Below are 20963 nucleotides of genomic sequence, written 5' to 3'. Positions count from 1 at the left end.
CACTTGTATCAAAAAACATGAGGGCATATAAATAGGAAAGCGCACTTTGGACTCTCTGAAAATTGGCCAAACCAGTGAATAATAACTCGTTCAAATGGCTTTGTGGCGGATGTATGACTCAACTGGATGACCCCGCAACCTGTCAATCACCAGGGGAAATACGGTGAAGGATTACTTCAGGATTTGGCCTCAAAACCACCCGTTGGAACTTAATAGTTGCAAAGAGACGCAGGTTATGAATATTTGTTGTTATTTTTCCCAAATGTGTGTTAGTAACCATTTATTCAAAGAAAATACATCATCTAGATCACATACTCTATCTATTTTAATTATAGTTATGAATATTGGTGGGGTGATGTTAAGACCTAAAATACTCAACAACAGAGGGAATAACAACACTTTTTTGGATGCATTTACAGCTAAGCCAATTTATTGGTAGAAGAAAAAAGGGACATTTTGTGCAGTTGCACAGATGTTCTCATAAAGAAACATTTTACTTTTAACACAAAACACTGCTTGTTATGCTCACGATTGAAGCCGATATCAACGAAAAACCAGACCTCAAGCTGAAATATTAACTCCAGGATGTTATTGCAGTCCTAAAATTGTTAACGTTATAAAGGGGTAATTCTCGGGGCTCTTGCTTTAAAGGGTTCTGGTGAAATGTGATCAACTATGATGTGGTCTCTGATCAGTGGTGGGAGTTTTTTTACCAGCAGGAAATTCCCTTGCTGGTTCTTGGAATCATCAGAGGCTAACAACAAAGCCCCAAAAAATGTCCACCCTGGTATTACTGGGCAAAAATGGAGCAGGTCAAGGAAAGGACAGAAGAGAGTTTAGAACCAAGCATTAAATGTTAATCTCTTTGCCAATGTGGTATTGCACGTTTCACACTGGTGCCACCGGCTGATCCTCTGAGTGATGTCTACTGCCCAAATAGTTTATGGTTATGATGAATTACTATACAAGCAGCCATTTGTCTTATTGTAATTATTATTGTAATGATGTATTTAGTATTATAGTGATTGACCAGTGGATTTTTAATTGACTGGAAATATCTGAATTGTGTACAATTTCTAATAGACACAGCCTGAAGTTCTAATATATCTATAGTTTTTGCATTGAAGAAATGCATACAATTGACAATTTGGTATGTAACTGCTTATGTAATTAAAATAGACCTAACAGCTCTGGATGTAGGTCATGTTCTGGAAATATAATTCATTTAATGTGGGAGTAAATTGCCTTTCTTTAAATAAAGAAGAGGGACAACACAAACAACCTTCAAACATACAGTCCATTATTGAATATGTTGATGGACTGAACTGTGGTCAGGAACTGACAATAAGGTCATGACCGAATCCCTGATAATGTTTTTTTTTTGTGATCGAATCTTGGAATCCATTTACCCGTCTTAGTTTCGTGTGTCCAGTTATGAATTACCTGAGATAAACGGGACTCTCTAAGGACTATTTGACCTTCATCTACACTCCAATTCAACAGAACCGATGATGATGTAATCAATACATTGACTAACAGGCTTTAATTCTTCCACGAAAATCAATTCATGTCTTCATGCATGATTTGCAATTGGCTTGGCTTATGGTTTCATTTTCAGCTCCACAACAACCTGCACAAAATCTATGCATGTTGTACAATACTTGATTACAATTTCATGGTGCCGTTCTTCTCCCTACCTATCATTTGTTCTTGCGTTGTGTTGGAGGCCTTAAATTTTAAGCTTTCCTGGGGAAAGCAACAACTTTCAGCTTAGCTATGAGATAGAAAACTAAGGTACGGTGGAAGACAGAGGAGCACATTTGTGGTCTATTGATTCCCCCGAGGATCCAAACAAACAGAAACTTGTCATCGTGTCGGTTGAATAGAATTCCTTTCGTACTGCGCTTCGCATTGCCTATTCTGATAATGAAGAGGCTACAAAGAGCGAGCCTGGGCCCTTTTTTCTTTGGAAACGTGGACCCCTTTGTGAACAGAGCAATCGCTCACCTTTTGTGTAGGTAAAAAGTACTGTGGCCTTGATCGATCGGAATTGAACCAAAATGACCACCTGGATAGCTACAAAAAAGCACTCTCTTTAATTAGCAGAACTCTTTACGGTTTTAATCGGAAACGAACCGGCGATACATCGTATTGTGTGTGCGCGTGGAATCCTCAATGCGCCAAACATCTGCCGGCGTGAGACTCTCCCCGTGGCTAAGGAGGGTCTGTTGGAGTGAGATAGGGGATTAGCTAAAGAGCTGCCTGGGTACCTAACAAGAAAAGAAGAAATTAATAAATCGTACAAATGGGAGTGACGTGTAAACATTTGTCGTCTGCCACCGTGCCGTTCCTTTGGAGACTCCTTCCTTTGGGTCAACAGCTGCTAAATGTTTAGCGGGCCAAAACCCCAATCAAGCACTGTTGGTTGGCAGATGCCCCAGAAAAAGCAGGGGGGAAATATCACAGGTTGTAAAAAAAAAAGAAAAAAAAAAGAAAAGGGGCGAGGAGAGGCAGATGTTGGCTTATTAATAGAGATGCAATATGGAGGTTGTCTGGTTCTTCGAAGCGTTGCAGATGCCCCATTATAGTTGCTATATACAGTGTGTACCCCAGATGGGTTGTCTCCTGGTTTCATCTCATTCTTCAGTGGGATCCGGTCTGGCTGTCGCAGTGCCACGACTGCATGCGTGCAGCTTTTTAAATCGCAAGTAACCTTAGGTACTGTGGCATTTTGGTGGCCTCGCTGTGGTTAAGGCCCTGGCTTTATCAATAAGCGCAGAGTAAATGTCATTTGGATATCTCCCCTTTTAATCAGTACGCTGAAAGTGTTGTTTTTTAGCCGCAGAGGGGTAAAGAGCCATTGTTGGGAGATTTGCCCCGGGTGCCAAAGTGCAGGCAAAAATAACAATGAGGGATTGTGCGTCTTAGAGGTGGACACAGAACAGTGGTCCATGGAGGTGTTTCGGAATGCAACACACTATATCAGACAAGAATCTCTATTGATTTGTCCAGACTCATTCAACTGCCTCAGCCGGCTATAAATCTCACTTCACAGACACACCGAGCGCAAGGGCAGCATGCTGCTACGGACCGTCTGATTGCTTCAAGAAGCAAAAAATTGGGGATTCATCATAATGTTGATTTACGGAGGATGGGACGGCAGCTATGAATGCGTAATCGTTTCTATAGTGCAATCTTAATGACCCACGCTAAGGGGCTTCGTTTTCATCCCTGTTTATTCATTTTTGTCTTTTATCTGTGGATGGTAAATAATCTTCAAAAGGCAGGGATGAACTTGTGACACGTTTGGTGAAGGAGGTAGGAGCCTTGCAGTACAAGGAATAAATGTTTTAATTCTCACTATGCTCTGTCGCTTTGTTGGGTAGAGTCAAGTTTTTCTATTTCAGTTCATAAGTTCATAATGTAAAATGGTTTTCTATTTAGTTCAGATCGTTTTAATAAATAGATAGATAGATGAGCAATCTTGTCTGGGGATTTTCACGTTTGAAGTGCAAATACTACAAGGTCAACTCCTGCTGACCCAAAAGCAATTTGGAGCTCAGCTTTTTTATGAAATGACCCCAAAAATCAAGTTGTTTGTTATGGAAGCTCTTAAGTACAAAAAGCCACATTCTATGACGCATTAGACTGTTTGCTGAGATGAAAAAAACGATGATAAGTCATAACTGTGAACTGGCAAGGTTTTCAACCACGGGCCCCGAAGCTGTTGGAGTCTCCCCAGCCCCTGTCCTTGCTGTGCGGATTTCCTCCCTAAGATACACTCATTGAACCGCCATTATCATTACCGCCAAGATGAGGCCGGGCCCACCCATTGCTAAATTCTGGTAGTTGTGGACATAAAAGCAGATCGAAGGTTATCAACCCCTGCCTCAGCCTCCCTCCGTCAGTCGCCCGGCCGCCAGCGGGCTCACAGGAGCAGCGTTGGCTATGAGGGGGGGTGGCTATGTCGGAATGTTTTCCAATGCATTAAGCGCTAATAGCCTCATTTGAAAACGCGTGATTTGCATACGAATTGCCAGCCTTAATTGGTCGTCACACAGCACGCGGTCCCGCGATGGCCCCGCTCCTGATTGTCGACGCAGCGGTGTGTGTGTGTGTGTGTGTGTGTTTGTGCGTCTGTGTGTGTTTGTGTGCGTCTGTTTGTGCGCAGAGAGAGCCAGGAACGGCAAATATAAAGATGATAAATAAATGCATTAGTCACAAATGTGCTTCAAAATGTCAAAACAAAAATAAACACGGGGCCCCGGGACGCGAACCTCCCTGACGGCGGGCCGTTTTCGCCACCTTCCACCCTGCGTGGAAACGGGAACGGGGGTGGGGGGGGGTGGTGTGACGGATCTGCCGGCCTGCCCACCCGGGCGAGACGGGGGTAATGCACTGGATGTGTAATCACTGATTAAAAAAAAAAAAAAAAAAAGTTTGGGCTTGTAGTCCGGGCACGTTCGCCTTGTCACAGCCGTAGTTTTTACAATCCACTCTCTGCAGTTGTTTCATTCAGTGCTCCCTCCCCCCCCCCCCCCTCCCCTCACTCCCCCTCCCAACTCCCACCTCTCTTCTTTCTGTGTGTGTTAAGAGAAAGGAAACACACACCGCCTCCCCCCCCCTCCCTCACCCACCACCACACTCTCTTTTTCAAGGGGAGGAGGGGGGGGGGGAGAAAGAAAGAGGCTTGAGGAAAAGGACCCTCTTGTTTTCACCGCAATGCAAGAGGAAGCGTGAGAACCAGCCGAACCGGGCTTCAAGAACATTGTATCTGTCTGTTAGGATACAAAATAAAAGCCCTGGCAACAGAGCGAAAGAGCAAGGGACAGAGAGAGAGAGAGGGAGGGAGGGGGGGAGAGGGAGGATGGGGGCCACGTGAAAAGACTTCACCACTCCCCCAGTAAATGAGATTAAGGTGAGTATTGATGTGGTAATAAACGGCAGCACACTCACTGCAGCCCCAGCTCCACCCTGATAGCAGTTGTTTTATACGCCCCGCTTTGAAGGGAATCAACGCGGGAGACGACTATCTCAATCCTCCTGCGTTTACGCTGTGCCAAGCCTCCGTCCCCCCCGTCCCCACCCTAAAATAAACGTAACTAATAAACTAAAACACCAAACTAAAAGTCACTCTGAGCTTGAGACTCTGTCAGTCCCTTTATGCCCGGCGGTGAATGGTGATGTACGGACATAAACACAGCAGATAGCCGAAGAGCCACCACATGCAAGTTTGCCCTGATTGAAGTGGAACCCACACAAACACACACTCACACCCCCACACACAAACCCCCCCCCACCAACACACACACACCGAACACACACAAACACACACCGAGCACACACACACTGAACACACACTAACACACACCGAACACACGCACGACCACACACAAAAACACACTAACACACACCGAACACACGCACGCACACACACAAACACACACACACAAACGCACAGCCACGAACTAACAAACACGAGCGAACACACACACACGACACCACATCACACACACATACACACAAGAACACACACAAACACACACGAACACAGACACACGAACAAACACACACACACACACACACACACACGAACACAACCACACACACACACACACACACACCCAAACACTCACACACACACACACACTTGTGGTTGGGTTGCCCCCGGAAGGCGCGAACGCCAGGACCCTCCATTAAGCTCTGCCTAAGCTCTGCTTTCAAAACAGATGCTTGAGCAGGATAAGGCCGTGCGCTGGGAGGAGGACCGATAAGCCTGGGTGGGATGTTGAGTCAACACTATTTTTTTTTTAAAGAAGAAGAAAAATTCGGGTGGCAGTTTGGCAGTGTACTGTATGCATGCACTGGGTTTGGTGGGAAACCATTTTTTGATGTGTGTGTGTGTGCTTTTAGCATCACACCGTCCAGGTGTGTGTAATGAGGATTTTAAAAAACAAAGGCCTTCTCATGGGATAGATGGGATGACACTCCTTCACGGTTCCAACAAATAACGGATGAAACGGGAAGACGTAGGCCTAGTAAACGGGAATACCGACTCGTGTGAAGGATGATCGGGAAGCAACGGCGATATCATTTCTTGGTTTGTACTATTGTTAAGGCATAGATGCAAAAAAAAAGGATTCATCATCTTTTTTAATCTAATTACGATAAATAAATGAAGATGTTTCTGCACACAATGTCTCACCAGAATGTGGGTCATTTGCGCTGTAAAAGTAGAAAAAAAGATGAAGAAAGTAGTTCACCCAGAGGCACGAAAATAGCAAGAAAGAACGAAAGTCATAAACAAAGCAGGATAAAAACAAAAACCAAAGAATGTTTTATTCATGCCTTGCCTGATGCAGAATGTGCTCAAACACAGGTGGAAAATGTGGGTCATGAAGTTTATTTGAAACGTAGTAGTAATGTTATCCAAGCTACAACAAAAACAAGTATTGTGTTCCCCGGCCTACACCTCACCGGACCAGTGCTTAGAGCCAGAGGCTGTCTCTTAGTGTTGGACCGGTGGAAGCTTCACGTTGCAAACCGCGACAAATGAACACGTTACTTCCAACCGAGGTTCAAGGGCATCTGCGACTAGCTGAAGGAGATCTCGCCGCACAGCCCAGCCCCTGCTCGGATGGCAGATCACACGTTCCTGGCCTTCTCTCTGTGGTGGAGGCCTAACCCCTCGGCGCGTCCGGTTCAGTTGGGTACTAGACGAGAGCAGTGCGGCCCAGCAAGTGATCTCTCTCCCTCTGGTCATGTGATACGTCCCTCGGCGGATCAGATGACCGCTCTGAGAGAGGGGGCCAATCGATAGGCGCCGCATGCTTTCACTTTAAGTGTGTCATTTATTATTCAACGTCTTTATGTATGCATATGGCATCAGATAACCGACGTGTGGAATCAATGTCCTCACCGTAGAGAGAGAGAGAGACGGGCTTCTTGGCAAAGGCCGCCACGATGAAAGGAAAAACAAGTAAACTGAAAAAGAGTGAAATCAAATAAGGCCTATTTCAGCGTTGGCACCAAAGAATGACGTCATGTTTAGTTTTTTTTCGATTCGGGGACTTGCATCTCATTTATTGTAAACATTTGCATTTGCCGTGCTTTCCCCCCTCCCTCCCAGTAAGTAATCGGTATCGCAGGCATCTGCCTAATGACCTGAGACAGCCCCGTCATCACATCCCATGATAAACAGCTTATATCTAGCCAGTAACTAGATTATGTTTTAAGGGGTTGCTGGGTGCATATCAGCGTACGGTGATGTGTTATTTCATCCCCCGTGTAAAGATTGCATTAGGTGACTGCGGGAACATTTAATAAAAACCCAATGAAACAACCACACTGATGCCGGTCACTGGAGGCGAGAAATGCTAAATCTCAGCTAAATCGTGTTCGCGCCATGCTTGGCTAGCCTGCGCGCCCGTCTTTGGCTTCATGGCCAAAAAAAAGCCATTATGTGTAGTCATTGAATTTTATGGCTACTTATAGCCGCCGCGCTGGACATGTACGGATAAAATATAAATAAAAAACAACAGGCAGCAGTCCAATTACCATCGGGTCACCCAGTCACGTGTCAAATAATTTATAGCCCTGCTGCTCTGACGGCTAGCTGGTAACTTCAGCCCAACAACGCCCCAATAACTATTTATGAAATTATATTGGCAGTTAAATCACAGCTACGTTCATGGTCATGAGTATTTATGGTCTCAGGCCAGTTCTGTTTAATTTGTGTTTGTTTCTGTATGAATTGTAGCAAAGCCAGTCCAGCCAGCCCTACGTTGTACATTAACATAGAATCCCTCAGACTGAAGGCCTGTATATAGCCTCTATAGAGTTTTGTCTGGGCATGTTAACATCATTGCACTTTAAAAAAAATGATTGATGTAGCTCTCAATTTGCCACATGCTCACAGAACCCGCTTGGAGTCGGCATTCGCTCCTGAAAATCAAGGTCTTAACGGGATTATCCACGGATACGACCGCGTAAATAAACCCCACCAATGTCACGACAGAACGTTTCTCATGCCTAAATTAGACATGTGTTACATTTGTGTGTGTGTGTGTGTAATCACAACTTCAACAAATTCCTCTGCTGGCGCCGTGCTAACCGTTAGCAGGGCTAAAAGGGACCTGTGAAGGTGACGCGTCTGAGAGGTCAAGGTCGACGGCGTTCCCGATGGGAGAGCAGAAAGGAGCTCTGGGGGGGGGGGGGCATCTTCTGTTCACTCCACTTCACACAGCGTATGCTGCACGGGACCAAGATACACACACACCGATACGTGCGCATATATGCACACGCACAGACTCACACATGCAAATGCACGCCTGCATACGCACACATGCAGCAACGTGTAATTCCTGACGGAATGTGTGACCTTCGCCCCCACCACTTCCAGACAGTAATTAAAAGGCAGACAGTGTATTATGTGGCTGCCACAGTTGGTCAAATAGAGATAGAGGGATTGGGAGGGCGGGGGGGTCGTGGTTGGTAGGGGGGGTAGGGGTCCCTTGGGAACCAGGGATGTGAAGTCTGAAATAGACCTTGGATCCAGGGTGGGGGGCCACGACGCAGGAGAGTGCTGTTGCTCGTGGCCGGAATGTCGCGGCCTTCCAAGGTCTTCGATTAGGACGGGACAGCATCCTCATTCATAACAAGCGCATTCCTGTAGCTTTAAAGGTTAACGGTCACGCCCACCAACCCTGGCCCTAAAATACACTGCATTCTTCATGGATTCATTTCAATTGCTTTAGGGGGCTTCGGGGGCTGGCTGGTATTGGCGGCGGATGAGGAATAGCGTGCATGGCAGCTGTCAGACACGCTCATTTAAAAAGTTCCTCAGCACTGGCGTCAACATTATTGAGCTGTACGCCTCTCCATACCACTTTTAGTCTTAGCGTTGGCAACATTAAACTAATGGGCAGGGAAATCTGCATCGGCACAGTACAGGAAAGAGAAAATGGCTCCCTGTGTAACCCAGAGGGTTAGCGATTTAGCAACAATGGCATCATTATATCTTTTAATTGCATTTTTTTAACTCGTACATTCCAGCTAGGAATATTTGAATCCACAGCTGGGTATGTTGTCGTCTGTTCTGGGTTGAACAAAGTGTCATTTTGGGACTATTGTTTCATGGAGGAAAGATGATGCGTGCTTCCTGCCTGAGATAATACAGTGCGCGCCCGCGAATGGAGGAAACGTTGGCATCGAGAGTGAGGTTCACTTCTGAGTCATTCTGCAGATTCGCAGGATTACGGAGAACACAATGAGAACCTTTCATGGATGGAGATAAGCATATTGCGAGGGGGGGGGGGGGGGACAGAAAATAGAAGTGCAGAGACACGCTGCCAAAAACAAGTTTAGGCTCGCGATAAGGGGCAGCGATAGAGGCTGGGCTGAAAATATTAATTGAAAACGGTGAACCTGGTAAAAGGCGCTTTTTTTTGGGGTCCCAAACAGTAGAGACATGCGTTGCATTTGTAATTGCATTCCTCCATCCGTCCTGAAACAGTTCCGTTGCCACCTAATGACCGCTGTTACGGACAGTGTGTATATTAGCCATATTTGTTTCAACCGGCAGACCCGAGTGCAGTTCTCCCTGGACCACACACACCGTGTTCTGCCGCAAAACCATCAACAACCACAGGCTGCTACCTGGAAAACCGCCATTAGGGCTCCAGATCTTCCTGGCACCGCATTCGTCTCCGGGTCTCGCAAATGAACAGACCGTCAGCCTACCGACTTTGTTTTGATGCAATTTGTCAAGCCAGCTTAATTTGGCCCGTCTAAAATGGCAATTAGAAATTGGATGCATTAGTCAGACCCAAGGGGAAAGTCACCTGAGATCCACTCTCCAGCACCTCCCGCAAATACGAGCATGTGGTCGTTCCATGTGCGCGATCAATATTAATTTATATGACTGCGTTCTGCATTTCTTTTTTTTTTTGTCTCTCTTTGAACTCTTAAGGAAGCTTGTCGCCATTAGAGTCCACGGTTTGTTTCCACCGGCGCGTCCGCTTCATTACCGATTCAGAATGACGTGCCGGACGTCTGTCCCAATGCCCTGCTGGGAACAACCACCGCCTAGTTACATAAATTTGTGGTTTCATTAATTGTTCCCTTTCGGATCTTCGTCAGGTTCTTCGCAACCCTCCGTGCCCGAGAGACACCTGATTAATTATAATGATTGGCTGGGTGGGTTGGTGGGTGGGTGGGTGGGTTTGGGGGTAGGGGGTAGGGGTTAGGGGGGTGGGCGGGGGTTGAGGGTGGATGACATTGATGTCCATGTGTGTGTTCTGTCAACTCCCTCTTTATGCAAGAGTCGGGGCCATGAAATTGGACAGGCCAGTTTAGCGATTTTACGATCATTACACGCCGTCCCTGGAGTTCCATTATCATTTTTTCTGTCTCAACCCCCCCTCTCCCCCCCGCGCCATACAGTTCTCAGTTGTAAATAAAGGTTCCAACTCCCCATGCCCTAGCCTAGCTTTACCAGTCTATTCATGTTGACTGGCCTTTAAACAATGAACTGAAATTATTTCGCCATTGGCGATGATTGGAAACTGTTGGAGAAAGAGTTGTTATTGTCAGACTTTTTGAATGCCTACTCCTTATTCCTCGTGTTGTTTTTTTCATGGAACAGAGGGTTTCATAACATTTATTTGAACCTCCGCAACCTTTGTTTTGAATCTGTTTTGTATGGCGTCTCACTTAGAGGAACATTTCAATTAGTCATTTGTAAAACACTTTGTGCCTTTGCTTGAAAAGTGCTATAGAAATAAAGTGGATTGTGATTATTATTGACTTACCCTTAAGCAACTCTAAACCGTTATCTACTGAAATACTACTGCTACTAAAATTAACAATGTTTGTCATCATATTTTTACTAATATATATTTAGGTGGCTCCGCTTACGACAATTAAAAGCCCCAACTGACAACATTTCCCATGCCTTATTACATCATGCTTGTGTTTACCATGACCTACAGTGTGAGCAAAGGACAGCCATTTGAAGAGCATCGTTCTGCAGCCGTACAGACTGGACACCTTTTGAAGTGTCGAGGAAGCGGGAAGGAAGCGCCAGAGGGGACGTAAACATGGAGGGTTCAGTGCAGGTGTGTGTTTGAAGCTATATCAGAAAGAAAGAACCAGAGGGAGGAGGAGGAGCAGCAGGAGGACGCGGAGAAAGTCATAGGAAGAAAGATTTTGTTCCTAGGCCGTGCCTTGTTTACCCAGCCCGAATCACAGGTTTAAGCAGCCGGTTATGCGTTTGTTTGTTTGTTTGAAATATTTAGGACAGCGATTTGGCTGGGGAAATGATTGCCAAACTGGCCTCTTCCCCCTTATATACTGCTGGGGGAGACCCTGAGCAAGGCATCGATCTTGTGTGAAAAGACTGAGAAATGGCCGTGCTCAGTCAAACATTAAATATTGATGAGATATGGCTCAGAATGACAGAAGTGCAATGTACGACATACAGTAACCCAGACCACTGAATTACCCTTCATTTCATTTGTTTCTGTGATGGTTGGAACGGTCGAGGCTTGATTAGTTCAAGTAGAATGTTAATACCAGTAAAGGCTAGTTCATATGGAAAGCCACGTATATAAACCAGTAAGTCAAATCAAGGTAGAGTTGTAGTTTTAAGCGAAGCGATTGAGATTACGTCACTTTCAATAGTTGAGGGGGGGGGCGGGGTTGGAGTTGGACAACGTAACTTCTGGGTGATGAGAATTAATTGTTTAAATGTAAGAATGAGAAACACATGGGGAAAACTGAACCTAAATAATAGCTAATTGGCTGATCAACTAGACTCAAGGAACTAGTTTTAAACAACTTTAATGACGATTTATGTCTCGATTAATGAAATAGAGGGACATCGAGGATAACATTGCATAACATTGCATAATCACTTAAATACAAGTGAAACCTTTCATAACTTGTTCATGACCTTTCTCCCCGTTTACATCATCATAACGCTTTCATTATTTTAATACAGTACTTTTAGACATAAACCATCCTTTATGCTTCATAATCCCAACTGTAAAAAAAACTAATAATAATGGACAGAAACCCAACACATTACTACAAACATTCAGCGACCTGCATGGCATGCTTGTGTCTCTTCCCTGACAAAAATTCCTCCATCTTTCTCTCCATTTGTAAACTGAGACACCCCCTCCTCCTCGCCGTAATCCCCTGACCCCAAAGGATGCGGGCTTGGGTCTTGTCATTTAAAATGGAGATGTACGAGCCGGCGTTCTGGGAGCCCCGTCCGAGTCCTGACGGTTCGGCCGGGGCTCAGGTGTCAGGAGCCATTTCCCGGCCAGAGGCCTCCACCCAAACGAGATTAGGTCCATTTATCTGATTCCAGATTGCACTAAACCTATTTCAACTGTCATTTACTCTCTGAGTGGGTCATTAGTCCTACATCTGTTTTGTTTTGCTGCCCATACGTTTGTGTGCGGGAAAGGTTGGCCGTTTTCTGTTGGGTTTCCCTCTGTGTGTGAAGGCATTCGGCGATTTATCATACAGATCTTTGGAATAGCTGAGGTTCTCCCTGTGAAGAGATGGATCGGATATATCTGCATGGTGTTTCCTCTGAGGATCAGAGCTGTCGAGAAAATTCATAGTAAAGAGGCCATAATACACCTTTGAGCCATTGTGGATGAGAAAGAGTTTGGAATTTAAATATAGCTTTTTTTCATTATTTAATTTCCTATTTTTTGTTAACTTATCAGAATTATATTTTCTAAAGGAGGATTGAGACGGGTTCCAAATGTTGTTTAATAATCGATTTCTGAGTTGAAATATATAAATATCTCTAAAGATCTCTCCAAACTTCCAATGAGTTCAGTGAAACCGGCAATAATGTGAAGTGTGAAACATAAAAATAGAAAGCATAAGCGACACACGCACATTAAGAGCCGCACACACATACACGCACACACGCACGCACGCACGCACGCACGCACGCACGCGCACAGACACGCACGCACACGCGCACAGACACTAATACACACACAGGTGTGAACCTAACCATTGCAAAGCACACCTTGGCAAACCCATTTAGCCCTTTTCTGGTTCATTTCTTTGTAGTGGAATTCAATTTTGGAACAAATCAAAGTGATTCACCATTGTGTGGGATTTTCCTTTTAAGATTACAGTGAGTGAGGTCTCCACAAATGGCTCTGGATGTGTTTTCACTTTGTGGAGTGGTGTTGCACCTCATAGTTTATTCTGTCATGTCCTGTCACTTTGGGTTATCGCCGCTCTTAATGACGTGTTTCAATCCGGACCTAGCAGGAATAATAATGGTAGGCGGCCATTGTTTTTTGGGCTGTCACCTTATGAATACAACCAGTGCCGATGGGAGGGATTTTCTTTACGACTTTGAAACTTCCCCAGCAGGGTGTTGCAAAGCTCTTTCTTCCGAAGATTATAGAATTAAATGTTTCAGTTGGCTATTACCCTTCCCAGTGAATGACGTTGTACAAAGAACCTGCCGGCAAAGTATTTTCAACTCACGACAGCTCACACTGCATGTGTCGGCAACTGCGCCGTAGTCTGCTTGTGTGAACAACAGATAACAACAATGTTCGCGAGGGCTGACAGATGTGGGTCAAAGGGAAGGGATTTTAAGAAGTGTGCCAGTGCAGTCCCAAAAGTTTGGGGTGGTATAGGGTTCACTGATAAGAAATGTGGTGAAAACTGGGTCTTCAGTTTAAAAAGAAGGGTTAGGGTCTTGCAGCCTATTTGTGAGGTGCCCCCGGAATCTGAACTAGCGTAATGTTGAGCAATCAAACCAGCAAAGCATTCATTATTAAACCGAAGATAAACCAGAGAGGTTTCCGAATATGTTCATTGTTTAGTAAATAGCTAATGATTACCTCAGGACAAACAAAAAAAACGGCCTTCTGAGATGCACGTTTTCCGGTGAAGATTTATTTTTGTGTTTGCTCTGGGAATGGAAGTCACTGCCTGCCTGGCCGTTGTTGTTTCGATGTTTAGTCCATGTTCCAATGTTGGCCCCTCACCTCGCCAGAACCCCCCCGTCTTTCGGTGTAATGAGGACATTCTCCTCGTTGGAAGGTTAATGGTTACACGCAGAGACGGTGCCCGAAGAACCCAAACCCTTGTGACTCCTCAAGCAATTCCACACAGAACGTATCTTTTTTTCCTCTTCTTTCCTTCTGGTGGAAAGAGAGCCCATTCACCGTGTGAATGAGCCAGGTAAATCCAATTCCAAGAAGCAATGGGATTTCAGATGGGGAGCAAATTGCACTAAGGTGATGCTGGACTGGTCAAGAGACCCTTGAGGTGAAAAAAAGAAATGCTCACTTCTATACAATAGAGGACACTGCTGTTATCTTTGCTGTTAGTCGTGTTTTTATAATTGATTTCCCCCTCAGGCACAATGGCCGGCCAATAATGAAAGGACTGTCATTCCTGTTCCTTTGTGTCGCAACTTGATGAGGTCAATGGCTCAAGGTGGCCAAAGCTCACCTCTGCTGCGGGTCCCATTGTTCTCTCAGGAACTCAGGTTGGTCCGGCATGGTTGAAGTCGCAGGGAAAAGTTCCAGATATCAGAAATATATATCTATGAAATCATGGAAAAAGGATAGGTTAAGTGAAACTTTACGGGTCTGTTGAAAAGCCAAGGATGGGCCAGCATTCCGATGGGGTCTGGGTCATTTAAGAACAAATGTTCACACTTCCGTACTCAAGGTTACGCTTCATTGAGAATCACTTTGGATTGACGTCGATGAATATTGCATCCTTTTAAATCACTGAGAGTGACCATGGATAAAGTTTGTCATGTCTTAAGAGGTCAATAATAAAATATTGACTCTCCCAGAAGTAGGCACTCTGAAGGTAAGCATTTAAAGAATTTGAAGCAAAGTAGGCTATATAGTCACTCAACAGGGTCAGGATTGAAGGAACAGTTTTGAAAGATTTTTTGTCCTCTACCTCCTCTCTTGTCCCGTCGTAGCCTCAAGGCAACCTTTTAGACCTAATTCTGTAAAGTCCACAAATTAAAATACACTGTTGCCTGTCACATCCCATTCAGTTTACACAACTCAACTCAGTCTATACCTTGCCTTTTAAAAGATAACGGTAATTACCTTTTTTGGCTCAAATGGCCTTTTGAGATTACAAAGGTTTATGTAAAGCAAAGCCTTGAAAAAAATCCCACAAGAGTATATGGGAGAATTCAGACTCTTAACAGAAACATCGGGCACTATTTTAACTTAGTCTGAAACGCAAGTGAGGAGCGCCAAACGCAAGTAGCTTTGTGGGCGGTTCTATGGCGAGGTTGCTATTTTACTGGCAGATAAATGACTCTTGCCAAAAGGATTGGTCTGAAGTAGCCTCATTACCCGTAGGTGTGGTTTGGGCGTAACGTGCAATAAACCAATGAGAGTGGCCATCTCCCATCCCCTTTAAGAGCCATGAGCGCATTTGAATCTGACGAGTTGATATTTTGATAGCGCGTTTGCAGTCGTAAGATGAGACAGACGCATGACCACATGAATTTCAAACTTCAAATGGCTCAGTTCATGGCCAAATAATATGGCCTAATTCACACATGGAATAACGTCTATTCCACAACTTCAGAAATACTGAGTCCTCAAATACATTTTGACAAAGAGAACACACATATGATATTTGGTAACTGTGGTTCTATTTAATGATATACGCAATACATTAACAAACGTTGTTTCTTAACAGTATTGTATGCATTATCGTTATCGACTTGTGTTCCTAATATGCATGTGTCCCCCACCCCCGTTAATAAACATTGCCATGGACTGTATTATGTGTTATGTCTTTAGTGTGCGTGTGTTTAAACAGATGGATGTACACAAGCGTGCCCGCATTCATTAATTACTTTACACACACGCGTGCGCGCCCGCATTCATTGTTTTCTCACGATCAAATACTCATCAATCCTAAAAGTTATCGGCTTGTACATGATGTCTGTGTTAAGAAAATATGTGTTTGCTCTACGGTGTTTGCAGATGCATCGAATTAAAAGTACAACATATTACCGCTGTATCAGCTGTTCTTTCCCAAATAATTTACCAAGAATGTGTGGCTAGGTAGATGAGAGAAGCAAAGTGTATGCGCGAGGTGTCCAAGCAACATTATGCATGCGCCCTTAAAATAGCATCTGAACAACGCGCCACTGCCTTTAAACCAGGTATTTCCTGGTTTGCGGAATTGTTTTCTGAAACTGCAAAATAGCACCAGGGAACGTTCGCGCCAGAACACGCCTCCTCCTTTCGCCGAACCGCCCCTTGGGGCGCAAGATCATTCCCTAATTTACCGACGTGTGGCGCTGGAGGGAAAAGAACGCTGTGCGCTAGTTGCAAACTAGCAACGACACATGCCTCAGTGTAGAAAGTCAATTAGGCTGGATGCAAGATAGGGCCCATTGTTTCTCTGTAGGAGAGTCAGCAGGCCTTCCCAGTGTAGTCCACCACCTAAGTTTGTGTGAGCCTCGCATGGCACTACCTGTAGGAGAACTACTCAAATTAAGAGCAAAACCCAGAGTTGACACTCCACCGGGATCCTCAGCAGCGAAAGCCTCGTGGCCCCCAACTCGACACCTCCGCCAGCATAAAAAAAAAGAAGAAAATAGCACAAGGTTTCGGTGCACCTGTCTCCCTTTCATACCACCCACCCTCCCAGCCTCGACGCTCATGCCACATAAGCCGTGCTTGTAGTGGGGAAAATGTGCAGAGCAGTCGGTAGATGGAGAGATGAGTGGAGTCGAGACCACTCACACTCTGTTCACAGATACGTAGTGCTGCCTTGCTAGACATGCATCGGGAACAGGAGATGAATGCTTAAGTACTATTACTGGAAGTGCAAGTTGGTAGACAGTTTGATTTAGTGAGAAATGCCACAAGCGGGAAGATTTGTTTCCCCCCTCCCCCACTATTCTGTTTGGGATGCTGCAGACCCTTGGAGATGATGCAGTCTGGTGTTGCTCCCGGTTTTATCTGTTTTCCTTTAGTTAGTTGTGTCTCTCTCACTCGCTCCCTCTCTCTCTCTCTCTCTCTCTCTCTCTCTCTCTGTCTCTCTGTCTCTCTGTCTCTCTGTCTCTCTGTCTCTCTGTCTCTCTGTCTCTCTGTCTCTCTCTCTCTCTCTCTCTCTCTGTCTCTCTGTCTCTCTGTCTCTCTCTCTGTAGCTATCTAATCTTTGAACCTAATTGTACTCCCTGCTGAGTCATGGTGCATTCGATGGTACTGTATATGAAAAATGAGCAAGAGGCAGTGATGTGACAAGTGGCAACTCACTCCGTCCATTTGCCCATGCACAGAATGTGCTGCACCAATGCATGCTGGGTGCTGCTGCGTGCGCGGTCTTCAGGAACACACACAGAAACAAACATCTCACACATCACTGCATGTTCATGGACATGTACAGGAGTGCTACATCCACATCCACAAGAGAAGGGTCAAACACGCATGCAGTATGCATGTCAACAGACACACACAAGCACGCATATACAGTGTCACGCACACACACGCACACACGTACGTACATGCACACAAACCAAAACACACACACCTACACACAAACCAAAACACACACACACTTACACACAAACAAAAACACACACACCCACACACAAACAAAAACACACACACCTACACATGAACAAAACACACACACACCTACACGCGAGCAAAAACACACTCCTCCATCTCGTTGACAGAACCGGCCCCCCCTACATGAAGAGTGGGGGTGTGGGACAAGCAATTGAATGTCGACGCAGGGCAGGATAATAAGCTTGTGGGGGTTTGCTGACTCCTGCTGTTTTTCTGTCCCCCCCCTGCAGGATTGGTGCCCAGTGACCCTCAATTAAAGGCATCTTTAATTGATCATGTTCCATATCCAGTAGTGGAAATGGGTCGGGTTTTCGGTTTCCCGGCGCCGTCATTGTACGTGTCTCGCTTGGCTCCTGCCTTGATTAATTGTGGAAGAACGTACGTCTCTCGGAGAAGCGGAGTCAGCGTAATTAACTATCCACTCAAGGTCTGCCTTGAAATTAATAACTGTGATGTCTAATCAAGATTTACATCAAACAGCAGGGAATGCCATTTGAATATTTGATCAGACCACATACTATCAATTCGGCGACAGGCTACATTCCTTATTATTTTGCCACAGTATTCCCGTTGGTAAAATTAGTCAAAATTAAGGAAATATGCTCAAGCTGATCAGTTTTATGTGGTATCAGCACCTGCCTCTGAGGTACCGGTCCTTTAATTAATTGAACAGTAATTAACAGTTAAAGTCAGGATCCTGAAAGAGAGTGAACTTGAAAGGCAACGCTAAACTAATGAGGTTGTACTTTGAAGTGATGAACTCTCTGGGTCCACGGTAATCGTGGGCTTCTGGGCTTGGGCTCGGTTTATCTGGAAGGCACCGCGCTAGACGGGGACATGTAATGCGGTTCTTTAACTTTGTTTAACTACTTTTGGCATCGGACGAGACCTTGACTTTATGTTGTTGTGGGCTACACTATATTTCACCGCAAGCTGCCCATATTTTATCTCTCGAGTGAATTATGAAAGAGCAGGTGGGAGCTTGACCCAGACACGGTGCACACCCAGTTCACATTTGCATCTAGAGGGAGGATGAACCTGCAATATTTGTGTTTTTATTTGTTTGTTTGTAGCCACAGTGTTCCCACCAGCGGAGGCTTGACCGTGAGGCTACTAATACATTTAGATTCCCGCCTCACTATGCGGAAATGTCGTCCACATCTCTCTTTACACATCAAAATCCCTTTGAACGTCAATCCGACCTGATATATTGTTAGTAGATGGGCTGCTATCTCTCTCCTCTCCTTGTTATGTATGATGAGTAGCAACAAGGCTAAGGTCAAACCATTGAAAGACACAGCTCTAGAGTTAGTATTTTTTCTATTCCGACTGCTAGCAATGCCAAAAGGAGGCAGGAGGTTGCGTCAAACAAGAGAGCCGGTGGTATAATTACTGTACTTCTGAATTCAATGTGACAACCTCTGACACAGAGACTGTAGATGGCGGAGGACTGGGCGACGGGTTCTCCTGTGCCTTCTATTTTTATATCATAGCTCTATCGTGAACCGTGCCTGTGTTGGATGCTACCGGGGGGAGAGCAGAAGTGTTAGCCGGAGCCCCTGAAGCTGTTCACCCTCCATCAGAACTTGGGAGGTGTACGTTAGTTGGGTTGCTGGGGGGGGGTTGGGTGGAGTTGTTTACTTTTCTCCAGGAGCCAGCCAATCCTGATCCTTTTGCGCAGGTGTGCCATGAGTCCACACAAGATGAACCCGACAGCTTGAGTCACAGGACACACTGGGAACGGGTGATATGCTAATCGCACAAACAAACAAACACTGACAGAATTCAGTGGGATTTTGAAGAAACAAAACTACAATTTATACTAGGTAATAAAAGGGACCGGGGGGAGAGAGAGGAGTGGGAGAGAATTATTATTATGGGTTAGAAAGCAAGAATCCTAAAAGCATAATAATTGGCTTTACACTCATTGGGAAATGCAACGCTGTATCTTTAATTAAATAAATCTGTGTGTACAGCCCTCGTTGCTGGAATGACAGACAAGGGAGAGAAAATATTTGTGTTTCTTAAGCTGCAATTCAAGAGTTTCTTTAAAACGAACTGCCTGCAAGAGTGGAACCCACGAGTGTCTTTAATCTGACTGAAAACTGCAGGAGACAATAAAGGAATGATGCAGAAGGCTTTTGAGACTATTTCTCTATGATATATTTGCGGTCCGTCTATCCATCTGTCCGTCTGAATCTATCTAATTCCCGGTCTATATGTCTCTGTGTGTCTGTAAGTCTCTCTGTCCATCCAAATCTCTGCCTGTCTGTCTCTCCATCTGTCTGTCTTTATCTATCTCCTTTTCTGTCTGTCCGTCATTCTTTCGGTATGTCTCTCTCTATGTCTCTGTTCGTAAGTCGTCTCTTTCTAACTCCTTGTCTGTCTGTCTCTATGTCTCTCTGTCTCTTTGTCTCTCTGTTCGTATGTCTGTCTGTCCCTTTCTAACTCTCTGTCTGTCTGTCTGTCCGTCGGACACAGACACGTGCGTACACCCAGCTCCTCCACCTGGAGCCTGCTCCTGTGGGAGGGTCGTTGCCACTCAGATGTCATTAACGTCAGGTGTGCCGTTTCAGCCCAGCAGACGTGGGGGCGGGGGTTAGTTATTGATGTTGGGGGTTGCTGCGGGGGGGGGGGGGGGGGGGTCATTGCGTCTGCCCGTCTCTTGTCTAACCGGCTTCCGCGGGAGACCGCTGCCGCCGGGGGCGAATCATCCGCTGACAAAAGCAGACGAAAGCAACGACGACGGCGACGGATATAGAAAATAAGGTGTTGTGCTGTGCTCACCACGAACTGAGGTAGTGGGCTCCCAGGGGAAGGAAGGGGGGTGAGGCCTGCCTCTAAACTCGTATAAATAATGGTTATTAGAACCTGCCCTGCTCAGGGACGGGAGATCTCTTTCTGCTTTTTTTTTTTTCAGTCAGCATTTCGTTCAATGGAAAGTTGCTGGAGGCATGAGAATGAGGAGGAGGAAGATGGTGGGCGATAAGGAAGACTAGCGCTTGCAATTACAGACAGTTTAGTTGTGCGTTGGTACCGATGGATACATTACGGCACTAAAGCTGCCACAATGAGATGTTTAATTACCCGGGCCGCTCCACGGACAGTGCAGGGCACAAATGTTATCTTGGACTGAGGCTCCGTTTTCCACTGACGTACCCTATGGAAATCAGACCCGGATCCTAACGGAGGCGGGCAGGGTTAAATACAGCATACACTGTTTTTACAGCTGCATGCATGTTTGCAATGCAATGATGAAGCGCATGCATGGGTAATGCAGCCCGTCAAAGTATTTTCACACGCTGATGTGTATTATTGCTGTATTGTATGATGTATAGT

Source organism: Gadus chalcogrammus, chromosome 8 (genome assembly GCF_026213295.1).
Source record: "Gadus chalcogrammus isolate NIFS_2021 chromosome 8, NIFS_Gcha_1.0, whole genome shotgun sequence".
In the NCBI taxonomy this organism is placed as follows: Eukaryota; Metazoa; Chordata; class Actinopteri; order Gadiformes; family Gadidae; genus Gadus; species Gadus chalcogrammus.
Note: the sequence above shows the minus strand (reverse complement) of the source record.